This window comes from Mesoplodon mirus (genome assembly GCF_964341445.2).
Source record: "Mesoplodon mirus genome assembly, chromosome: 15".
NCBI classification, from domain to species: domain Eukaryota; kingdom Metazoa; phylum Chordata; class Mammalia; order Artiodactyla; family Ziphiidae; genus Mesoplodon; species Mesoplodon mirus.
In genome coordinates this window covers 23,541,211-23,553,416 of record NC_138991.1, presented here as the reverse complement: position 1 = coordinate 23,553,416, position 12,206 = coordinate 23,541,211, and the positions used below count along the sequence as shown (strand labels likewise).

Sequence of the window (12,206 nt, the reverse complement as noted above, 5' to 3'; positions counted from 1 at the left end):
TAAATATGCTTAAATTACAGGGAACAGTGCTAGGTACTGGGACTCCCAAGGGACAAAGGAGAACAGAACATAGTCCCTGCCCTTGAAGTGGTCCAGGTGGATTTTATCACTCTCTTTAGTGGCTATAACAAGAACAAAAAACGTCCTTCTCTCCCTGCTCCTACCCACTCCTTATAATCTTGCAGAACGCTGGAAATATATTGGAATTCCTACTTAACTCTCCTCCCCCTCACTTGGAGAGCAGTAAGGCTTGAGGAGCTCAGGAACTTTCCATCAGGCCCAGATTGGAGAGACCTCAGACCAGGGCAAAGACTCAACCCACTTCCCTTGGGCCCCTGGTGCCTTGTGGAGGTTCTTGGACCTCAGATGCTGCTGTGACTGTGGTTTCCGACTTCCTGAGTTCTCACACTCAGCTTGGTGCTGCAGATGTCATACCCCTGTTCCTGCTTTGGAGACTGACATGCTCAGGCTTGGTGATACTCTGAGTACATGGGATCTGTGGGTGTGAGTCACAGTCAAGGGGCTTGCTTTTCTGTTTTAGTTTTCCCCTTTTCCCTTGACAGACTGATTGTAAATGCCTGGGGGTTGCATAAGGGCAGAGTATAAAGGTTTGCTGGGTAGAGGTTGAGAAAGATCAGTTTTCTAATTGAATATCCTGTCTCAGGTCTTTAATTCTGCTTTTCTTTAGCTAGGGACATTGAATACTCTAGACAATGAATCTAGTAAGAAAGCAATTGGAAAATCATTTATATAGAACTATGCAGTTTACAGTACACTCTCACATATTATTTAACTTAATCGTGACAATTCTGTGAATGAGGGTAAATATCATCCCATTTTACAGTTGAAGAAAAGTGATGCTTAGGGAGAGAAAGGACACTTCCATGCAGGTATTGAATATCTCTGGTGCTACAGTATATTCTCGTGTGTATGTAGGGTTTCATTGTGGAGCTGTCATCTTATGTGCTGGGACCACAATTCTGAAATGGTTGGAGGGATTCTACTCTCTGGAGATGAGGCTGCTGTACATTCATTCTATCACTTGTTCACTCAGTCACAACTATTAATTGAACGCCTATGTAGACAAAGAAAGGTTCTAGGTAAGAAAGAATTGGGAGGTTGAGACCAACTACTAGTGAGATGCTGGGGAGGACCTTAAGGCAGAATGATAGAAGCTGCTAAAGAGGCAGTGGTGAGACCTGGAGTTTAGACCAGAACTTTTCAAACTGGGGTTCTGTGACTAGCAGCCCAGGACTGTTCAGTTCAGAAGCAAGCAAGCCAGGTTTCTGCAGGGTTTTTTTGTTTTTTTAATTTGTTTATTTTATTTATTTTTTGTTGCATTGCGTCTTCGTTGCTCCATGCAGGCTTTCTCTGGTTGTGGTGAGCAGGAGCTACTCTTTGTTACAGTGCGCGGGCTTCTCATTGCAGTGGCTTCTCCTGTTGTGCAGCATGGGCTCTGGGCACACGGGCTTCAGTAGTTGTGGTACTTGGGCTCAGTAGCCGTGGCACTCGGGCTCAGTAGTTGTGGCTCGCGGGCTCTAGAGTGCAGGCTCAGTAGTTGTGGCGCATGGGCTTAGCTGCTCCGTGGCATGTGGGATCTTCCTGGACCAGGGCTCGAACCTGTGTTCCCTGCATTGGCAGGTGGATTCTTAACCACTGCGCCACCAGGGAAGCCCTCCACAGGTTTTTTAATCAGGAAAAGCTTAACTCCCAAGGTATTTAATTCATACTTGTATGAAGTTATTTTTGTCTGGCCAGCATCAGTCCTCCCCCTCTCTTTTCATTTGGGGGGATATCCTTAGGGGCAAATTGTTTCTCTCTTCCCCTGGCAGCCTAGACTAATCCATGTGACCTGAGATTGACCAATCAACATCAGCTCCCCGCCAAGACTTTGCCTCTTGAGTGAGTGACTCAAAGACAAAGGGATGTTAGGATTGAATCCCAGCTGTGATGTGTGGTGCTGCTGGCTGCAGAAGCTGCTGTTTCTTGCTTCTTGCTGGAGCTGCTCTGTGCCGCTTATTTTCCAAGGCTGCCCTCCTGTGCATGCTCTGGGCCCCCAAAGATCCTTGTAATACATGTTTCTTTTGTTTGTACTTGCAACAGTGTCCATGTTTGTATTTGCAACAGACAAAAAGAATTTTAACTTACAAATTGTGATGATTTCTTTACCAGGATGTAAACTCCTTGAGAGCAGGGCCTAAATCTCATTCTGTTCTGTGTCTTTTTTTTTGGCTGCACCGCCAGCATGTGGGATCCGACCCACCAGGGATCAAACCCGTTCCCCCTGCAGTGGAAGCATGGAGTCTTAACCACTGGACCGCCAATGAAGTCCCCTGCTCTGTGTCTTTGATGCTCAGCTCAAGCCTGGGTCTCTATATGTGCAGGTTGAATAAGTAAAGAAACATGTTATATTTGTATGGGGCTATGGATTCGTGGCATGACTTCGGTTGCAGGGCAAAAAAATTCTCTATATGCTACAATAGCCACTAAAATCTGAGCAATTTCATGTTAATAAACATAAACCCAGAGGATCCTGGGAATGTCCTTTCTTTCTGTATCTGAGCCCTTATCCGAGTTCATGTAGGTACTTTTGGTCCTCAAATTCCAGAAGGTGTTTTTATTTTTTTTTTAAATATGGAACACTTCGGGCTTCCCTGGTGGCGCAGTGGTTGAGAGTCCGCCTGCTGATGCAGGGGACACGGGTTCGTGCCCCGGTCTGGGAAGATCCCACATGCCGCGGAGCTGCTGGCCCCGTGAGCCATGGCCGCTTAGCCTGAGCGTCCGGAGCCTGTGCTCCGCAACGGGAGAGGCCACAACAGTGAGAGGCCCACGTACTGCAAAAAAAAAAAAAAAAAAAACAACCCCCCCCCAAAATATATATATATGGAACACTTCACTAATTTGCATGTTATCCTTGGGCAGGGGCCACACTAATCTTCTCTGTATGGTTACAACTTTTGCATATGTGTTGTCAAAGTGTGTACAGCTGAACCTTTTGTCCCTGGTTTCCTAGAAGCTCTCCCTAAGCACCTCCCTCTGCCCTGACTACATCAGCTCAGGAAATCCTCTCTTCAGCCTCCAGTCCAGATTTGAAAAGACCACTCCTATGGAGCCAGGTCATTAAAGAAGAATCTACTCATTATTTTCAATTATCATTTTTTTCCCCAAATATTCTCTTTCCTTTCATTCCTTCCACAGATACATAATGAGCATCTACTATTTGTCAGATTCTGACAATTCAGTAGATAGAAGATAGTTCCTAACTCTAATTTGGGGGGAAAAGACAAATAAAACCAAGAGAACAAACAAATTAAATAATTACAAAGTATGTTAAGTGCTCTGATGAGAATGAACAGTGATAAGGTAGAGAGCAATTGCCCTGTACGAGGCAGGAGATCAAGGGGAGCACTTTCTAGCTAATGTAGTCAAAGAGGACCTCACCGAGGAGATGACAAACTGAAACCTGTTAAAGGGTTAGTTTTGCAAAAAAGCAACAGCCTAGTCAATGGCCCAGTGCCTGGACAGAGCTTGGAGAGAACCATAGAAATGATAGCAAGTCAATGTGGCCAGAGAAATAGCAAGGGTGGAGGATGTGATGGAGAGATTGGTGGTTCTAAGCAGGGCAGTGACATGATTACATTTACATTTAAAAAGTGCAATCTAGCTGCCCTGTTTTTCTAAAGTAAAAGTCATTATTGCCTTCCTAAATAACAAATGTTAAGCATTCCTCTTTGGAACTTCCCAAGTCCCACTGGGAAAACATCTCAGACCCTTGGGGGGTGGCTGCAACTCTGACCTGGTCCCCTGAGGCAGAATACTGCTCCTCTCCACACCAGCAATTGGAATCCTTTCCTAGGAGCTAATGCAGTGAAGCGGAGTGGGGGGGATGAGTGCAAAGGCCCTGAGGCGGAAAGGAACCTGGCTTGTTTGAGGACTTGAAAGATGCTGAGAACTGAGAATGTGGGGGAGCTGAATGCGTGCCAATGTGAGAGAGGAAAGTTAGGTACAGACTCCGAAGAGCCTGGCTCACAGTGAAGATTTAGATCTTAATCTGAAGAACAGTGGGCAACGGGCTTTGAGCAGGGGATGGCTGTGAATATAGTTTCGTTTTGAAAGGCTCCCGCTGTGTGAGTGTGAATGGATTGGAAAGGGAAAGAGTAATTGTATGGAGAGGACAACCATCATCTAGGAGAGAGGTGATGGTGGACTAAACTGGAGTGCTGGCAGCAGGATGGAGAGAAGTAGGAGGCTTCGAGATGCATTCAGGAGGCAAAATTAACAGGTGATGGACAGTGTCCAGTCCTGGCCTTCGTGTGATCATAGTGGATACGAGTGAGAGGGGACTTCGTGCTCCGGACCCGGGAGAAGGCCTGTTCCCGCGCGTCAGGGCAGTGGGCGTGTCCCGCCCGAGCCGTCGCCACGGTGATCGGGTGGGGCGGGGCCGAGGGCGGGGCAGCTGAGGCGCTGCGTCACTCGGTGGAGTCGATGGTGCGTGTGGGGGGGGGGCGGGGGATACGCTGGGCGCGTCCCCGGGGTCACGTGGTGCGCAGCACGCAGAGTCCTTCAGTCGGTTGGACCCGGAGCGGAGCAGCCGGAGCGGGGCTGTGAGGTGAGCTCGCGGCAAGGCGCGGCGAGGTGAAGCCGGCTGGCTGGGGCAGGGTCGGGTCAGGTCGGGCCGGGCCCGGTCCGCGTCGCGCGCGCGCCATGCGGGCGGGAACGGTGACGGACGCCACCGCTGCTCCGGTCTCCTACCCGGCCCCGCTCCCCGCCTGGCCCGGCTCGCCCAGCCGGGAGGGAGGCCCGGGGACCGCTGCTGAGAGCGTGGCGGGCGTGCGGGCGGCTCCCAATCCCTAGGGCTGCCCGCAGGAGTGACGGTGGCTGCGGCCAATCAGCGGCTCCCGAGGGGGCTGGGCCGCGGGGTGCGGGGCCCGGGGCGCGGAGCGGGCCGTGTTGGGGGTGGGGTGTAAGCGCTAGGGCCGGAGCCTGAGCTGTGTGGCCCTCGAGAGCTCCACCAGCAACCCCTGCCGTTGCCTTGTGCTTTGGGAACGCGTTTTCTTTTATTGACTCTTTTATCCTATTCTGGGGAGCACACCCCTTTCTCAAGCACCAGACTATGGGAGTGTCCCCTTTCTCTATAGTTTTTAGAAAATGTGGTCGGTGCACCCCCTTTCTTAAGCTCCAGCCCTGGGATGTTATCTAAATTTCCAAAGCCTGCCCAACTGAGGATGTATCCCTTGACCCACGACCCCCAAACTGGGAGGACACTCCCTTTTCGAGCCTCCAGTCTGAGTAAGCATCCCCTTTCAAATTTTTGGGTTCTTCCCATTAGCGAGTCTTAATTCTGGGGTCCAATAACCAAAGTTTTGGGGGTACTTATATTCGCACAAAATCGAGGAAGAATTCCCTTTTCCAGGCCCCAAATCTGGCAACGTGCTTTCCGGAATTTCTTAATTTAGGGGCCGCTTCCTTTCCCTGCTCTTTCAAAATCTGGGAGTGCACCTCATTTCCAGAGTCTACCGAAAATGAGATCCAAATCCTGAAATTTTAGGATACATATTTGTATTTACACAAGGGAATTCACTACTTTTTCCAGTCACTCTATTCTTGGGGTTGCACCGTTTTTCATGAGTTCTCTAAATCCGACCACCTTATTTCCTGGGGGAGACTTTTCATATCTGAAAGTGTATTTGTTTCCTGTGCCCTCCACATGTACAGCATGAACTACTTTTGGTTACACAACTCTTAGGGTGCAGCAACCTTCCTGGTGCTTGTTAAATCTGGGACGGCGCACCTTTTTTCTGAGTTCGTTCATTTCCATACGATGGTCCAAGGTTCTTGAGCTTTTCTGCCATCCAAGATATTTTCTTTCCTCAGCTTCTTTCCCTCTTTGGAACCCCATTTCCCTTTAGGTGCTCTCCCTGTCAGGGCAGTGCACCTATTTCCTCTTCCTTCCTCTGGTGAATAAATACCTTCAGCACCACACTTTCTCTGCTTCTGTAGCCTTTTTTCTGTGCACACTTCCTAGTCTTACCTCCTGAAGTCCCCTCCCCCTAGGGGAGGATCTCCCCGCCCATCCTAAAGGGGTTGCCTGCATGTTGTCTCCCATATGTCTACTTTATCTTTTACTTTTCTGCTAACAGGAGCTCTTTTCTCTTGGCTCGCCCTATCCCCTGGCATTTTTCTGGTTTCTTTCTTTCTTTGGACACTGCTCTGCTTATTGGTGGCTGTAAAGATTTTCCCATTTCCTCCCCTTGCTCTGGAAGTGGCTTCAAGTCCAGGGCTGCCTGACTCCCCAGCGCTGGATTTAAACTGGAAAGGAATCCCCTTGCATTTCTTTGGTTATTCACAGGGCTCTTAATCCTCCTGGTGGTTTGCTTCCTATAAGATTCTGGCTACATGGGTACTGTTTTCTCCTTTGCTTTATTTCCCTTCGTTGGAAAAAAACAAAACCAAAAAACCCTCAAGAGATTCTTTAGTCTTGCTTCCAACTCATACGCTTCCTCCCTACATTGGCTTTTTTCTTCCTTTTATCAAGAAAGGAGGTCATTTGGAGAAATCTGTTGGTCACTCTTTTTTTTGTTGTTGTTGTTCCTGGGGAAGAAGAGGGAGATGGGTATTTACCTCTCCCTGTAATCCTCTCACTTATCTGCCAAGCCTTGCCCCCAACCCCCTCCTTAAAATCTGCAAATGTCTGAGACCTCTCCTCTCCTAAGAGCCTCTCAGTAGGTTCTTTCTTTTGTATTTCCCTCTGTCTTTCCAGATCTTACTCAGGGCTTCTCAGCGGGAGCGAACCAGATTAATTTCTCCACAGCTGGAATCTCAAGTGCTTATGGGATAATGACACCTCTGACCTTTCTCCCTTTCGGGAAGTACTTGAGTGTGCAGCTGTATGAGGCCTCAGTGCGGGAGAGAGTTTGAGCCCGAGAAGCTACCCTGGCAGGACAAGGCAGAAAAATACTGCATTTTCAGGACCACGTCCTTCTGAATCTCATTTGAAGATTGGATGTTTGCCAAGCACCTGCTTCTTAGGGATGCTGGGGGATTTAATGATACTCCCAGGAACCTGTAGGAATTAATGGGGCTTGTGGTGAAGTGCTCTGAACTCAGTGTTGGAACTTGAATAAAATAAATCATTATTGTATTTTCAGAACAACTAAGCTGTTTTAAATTTCATGTGCATGAAAACGCTAGAGCTGTGTTATTTCAGGAAGTGAAATGGATCCCACATTTATATCATGTGGTCATTAGTAAGTACCAAATTCATTAAAAAACATTGGAGGTCTGTCTGAGCAGTACCTAATAAAATATGGTATACAGAAAGTGAGCAGGTACTTTGTCTCTTATTTGCCTGTTTGGTACTTTGTCTGTGTAGTGCTATATATAGTCCACCCTTAAAGTATTCTGCACCAGTGCTGCTCAAACTTGAATGTGCAAATAAATCACCTGGGGTGGGGAGTGTCTTGTTAAAATGCTGATTCTAATCCAGTGGTTTAGGGTGGGGCCTGAGTATATTCTTTTCTCATTCCCAGGTGATATTAATATTTCTGAACTACACTTTAAGTAGTTAGGTTCTGTGCACAAAGTTAAAGATTTCTCTTTGAAAATAGGAAGGTGGTGGTTAGCTTTAAGCTGGGACATTATTTTCCATTCTCTCTTTATCTAGACGCACACTCCTTAGAGTTTGTACAAGTCCCCTTTGGAGGACTACTATTTATATTCATTTGTAGTTACTCTAGCATTAAACTTTTAAAATCATGGCTGGAACTTCTCCAGGAGTTTGATTCCTATGTATTTTGTCAAATTTAAATGCTTAATTATTTCTTGGGACTTCCCTGGTGGCGCAGTGGTTAAGAATCTGCCTGCCAATGCAGGGGACATGGGTTCGAGCCCTGGTCTGGGAAGATCCCACATGCCGTGGAGCAACTCAGCCTGTGTGCCACAACTACTGAACCTGCGTGCCACAACTACTGAGCCCACACGCCACAACTACTGAAGCCCGCGTCCTAGAGCCCGTGCTCTGCATCAAGAGAAGCCACTGCAATGAGAAGCCTGCGCACTGCAACGAAAAGTAGCCCCTGCTCGCTGCAACTAGAGGAAGCCCGTGCGCAACAATGAAGACCCAACGCAGCCAAAAACAAACAAATTTATGTAATAAATAAATAAATAAATAAATAAATGCTTAACTATTTCTTGATTGAAGGTAAACATAACTCTTGACATAAAATCATTCTAGTAAATCCCATGTAGTAATCAGCCAGCTTGCCTCTCTGGTTCCTCATCTATTACCCTACCATGGGTAGTGATTCTGAGATACTCCCAAGTCAACAGGGTCACAGGTATGGGAATTTCCAAGGAGTCCTTCTAGGTCCTGGAAATGGGCCTGGGAGACGCAGGTGCCTGGACCCTGAATGGAAGCTACTGACTTGTCTCTGTATGGAGCTTCACAAAGGTGAATGCTGGTGTGAATGTGACATTATTCTTTGGTGGGAATCATGGCTTATGATGCTCTCTCTCCTTTTGTATTCACATCTATTTTTAAGTCTTAGTGGGTTTTTCCTTTCTAAGTGTCTTAGGTCATCTGTACCTATTTCCCTGGCTATCACCTGTCGTGGACTTTTCCCAGCATGATCCTATTCTGGGCCCTAATCAGGGCAAACCTGAATGACTAGACTATTTTGTGTCCTGGTCCTCTCCCTTCCCCCCCATCCCTCACATGAGTGTCAGATAGATCCTCTTCAGTAACGGATTTGATCTGGATTTGGCTCTAGTCCCAGCTCTTCCACTCACTATGAGACCTCAGGCAAGTTACTTAATACTACTGGACCTCATTCTCCCCATTTGTAAAGTGAGGGGCTGATTATCTCCAAGGTCTACCCTGCTCTGAGCCTTTGTTCGTGCCTTGCTTAGAAAGCCAGTGTCTGTGGGAGTTTGTAGCAGATCTGATTTCCTTCACGTGCTCTTTTGGGCATGCTGCCAATCATTTGCATGTCCGAGTCACTTCTGCCACTGCCTCTTTTCTAGCCGAGGCAGCCACCTTGTCTTCACACCCAGCTTCAGCATTCTTCTGCTTCCGTGTCCTCTGCCATTTCCATGCTTTATTTTATTCAAAACTGTCTAAGCTTCTCAAAGAAGTCTTCCTTGAATTCTCCATTCAATGTTAGCTACTTCCCTGAATCACTAAGAGGGAGTCTGTAGTTGACATGCAATTTTGTTTATTTGGAAGTTCTCTTATCTGATGTGTATTTTAAAAATGTTTTTCCCTCCTCCTCACCCCAGCTTTCTTTTTTGCTTTGAATTAGCAGAGTAGGTACAATGAAATTTAAAAATGAAGCAGGTAGTTTGCCTTTTGCTGGAGTTTGGGGAAAATGAATGTAATGCTTTTAGCCATCTTCTCTCAAGGTCTCAAGGAAATCAGCTAGCTGGTTCTTCATCCTGGATTTTAAAGGTGCTTAAACACCCTATCAAATTTGAAAGTGTATCCTAAGTTCAAACTTCATTTTTTTTTAAACAAATTTATTTATTTTATTTATTTATTTTTGGCTGCATTGGGTTTTCGTTGCTGCGCGTGGGCTTTCTCTAGTTGCGGCGAGCGGGGGCTACTCTTCCCTGCGGCGTGTGTGCTTCTCATGGCTTCTCTTGCTGCGGAGCACAGGCTCTAGGCATGCGGGCTTCAGTATTTGTGGCTCGCGGGCTCTAGAGCACCGGCTCAGTAGTTGTGGCGCGCGGGCCCAGTTGCTCTGCAGCATGTGGGATCTTCCCGGACCAGGGCTCGAACCCGTGTCCCGTGCATTGGCAGGCGGATTCTTTTTTTTTTTGGCGGTATGCGGGCCTCTCACTGTTATGGCCTCTCCCGTTGCGGAGCACAGGCTCCGGACGTGCAGGCTCAGCGGCCATGCCTCACGGGGCCAGCCACTCCGCGGCAGGTGGGATCTTCCCGGACTGGAGCATGAACCCGTGTCCCCTGCATCGGCAGGCGGACTCTCAACCACTGCACCACCAGGGAAGCCCCGGCAGGCGGATTCTTAACCACTGCGCCACCAGGGAAGCCCCCCAAACTTCATTTAAAAATTACTTCTAAATGCTCTTCCTTCTAGGAACACACTCAGCCACAAAACCTGACAAGAAGTTGCTAAGGACAATGATAAGAAATTTAAATTTTAAATAACTTAATCAGTGAGTAAAGCTAACAATTCTTTGAGAGCACCTGATTATTCTCAAGGGCAGCTGCTGATGTTGCCTGGAAATCAGGGATCAAAGATGTATATAACCTAATCCCCCTTCCTCATCTTTCTAGGAAGTGATGGGATGTTTACATGTTTCTTGATAAACGTTCTTTTTTTTTTTTTTGATAAACATACTTTAAACCAAAATGTGTGTTTAGTCAGAGCCTCCTTGGTTAGATTGTAAGCTTGGAGAGGGAGGGTGCTGTCCCTGTCTTATTCATCTCAGCAACTGACCTTTACAGGTTGTTGATTAACTTTGGGGTAACTTGTTGAAAATTGAAACCTTGATTTGTAATAATGCTGTGACAACTTTACTAGATCTTGTGCTAGGTATCAACTGTCCTTTGCTTTGTTTGGCCAAATAATGGAAGAGGTGAGCTTGTAGAAATCCTGTAAAATTTTAGCAGCTGGGTATGAGTCACCAAACATAAATAGGGCAGTTGTATGAAAGGGTGGCGGTTCCTGAATCAGTGGACTTAGGGGAAGGAAGAAGAGGAGGGGCCTGGGAAAGGATTTTAAATGATGGTTTTATTTGGTAAGAGCTTTTCTCTTGTCAGGAACATAATCCTAAGATTTTAAAGACTGACTCCCAGGCATCTTAGATGATGTAAGAGGTCTCATCTTGTCCTAGTAGAGACCTGATTTTCAAGAGGTCTCTTTTTCCTGTGGAAAGGGCACATGGCTAGATGGATTGACGTGCCTTCCTTGCTTATCCAGGTGCTGGGATTTTGTGGAACCCTAGCCTGGAAATGTGGGCATTTTAGTTAGCATTGTTTGGAGCACTCTATTAGGTCTTATTGAATCTTTACAATTTATCCATTATCTTCATCTAATAGACAGGAAAACTGAGATTAAGTAATTTATTTGTCCAAGGTCATTTGGCTAATGACCCAGGTTGCTTTGCCTGCAAGCCTGGTGCCCTTACATCCTCCTCTCTACAGCTGCCTTACCTTTCTCCCTCAATGTTTGAATAAGTCACATTAGTCACAATATCAAACAGGGCAGCCTGGAACGCAGGACTGAGGCACTGTTGGGAGAAGAGGTGGCCTTGCCACCTCATCTCAGATTCTGTTCCTGACCATGTAAACATCTCTTAATTGTAAAAGCCAAACTCTCCCAGCTGAGGCTGCATTTCTCCCCTTCTTGAGGCCCCGGTGCGTGGCTGGTTTGGTCTGCTTGACAGTCTCTAAGTCTCATGGAGTGGTGAATGCTGTCCAAAGTGCTTTGTTGAGTAGGACAGCAGTCATGCTGTGACCTATATGAGAATTATACATCTACAATTCAGAAAGGCAAGATAGTTTAAGAGGCCACCTTTCATATCCAGGCTGCGTGGTATGTAGTGGTGAAGGACCAGAATTTGGAGGCAGAATGCCCGAGTTTGCATTCTAGCATCTGCCACTCTGTTGGGGCTACATGTCACTTGGGCATGGGGCTTAAACGTCTTGGGACCCTCCCTGTAGCACAGACGTTGGAGGCAGACTTCCAGCATGGCAAGTTTCTAACATATCTGGACCTCTGTTTTCTTTCTCAAGTATCATCATAACTACCTCACATCTATCACTGTAAGTATCAGTAAATGTTACCCTTTTCTCTCCATTTCCTAATCTGTAGAATGGGAAGAAGAAAATCTAATTTATAAGATTATTAAAACTTGGTGAGCTGTGAAGAGTTGAGTATATGTTACCATTATTTTGTTTTATTCCTCTTACAAAATGTTTGTAAAATCCCCTATGTTAATTGTGGTTTTTTTATACTTGAAGTATAGTTGATTTACAATGTGGTGTTAATTTCTGCTGTACAGCAGTGATTCAGTTATACATATGTATATTTTTATTTATTTATTTATTTTATGCGGTATGTGGGCCTCTCACTGTTGCGGCCTCTCCCGTTGCGGAGCACAGGCTCCAGATGCGCAGGCCCAGCGGCCATGGCTCACGGGCCTAGCTGCTCCGCGGCATGTGGGATCCTCCCGGACCGGGGCAC

General features: G+C 46.7%; 1 protein-coding gene across 1 annotated transcript in view; it reads left to right on the top strand.

Moving 5' to 3' along the window:
- Positions 1 to 4,542: 4,542 nt before the first annotated feature.
- PHF20 (PHD finger protein 20) overlaps positions 4,543 to 12,206 on the top strand; it is a 135,775-nt gene continuing 128,111 nt past the window's right edge. Inside the window, exons 1-2 of the mRNA XM_082645833.1 lie at positions 4,543 to 4,609; positions 6,761 to 7,247. The gene's annotated coding sequence lies outside the window, so the exon portion shown is untranslated. The remainder of the gene's footprint in view (positions 4,610 to 6,760; positions 7,248 to 12,206) is intronic.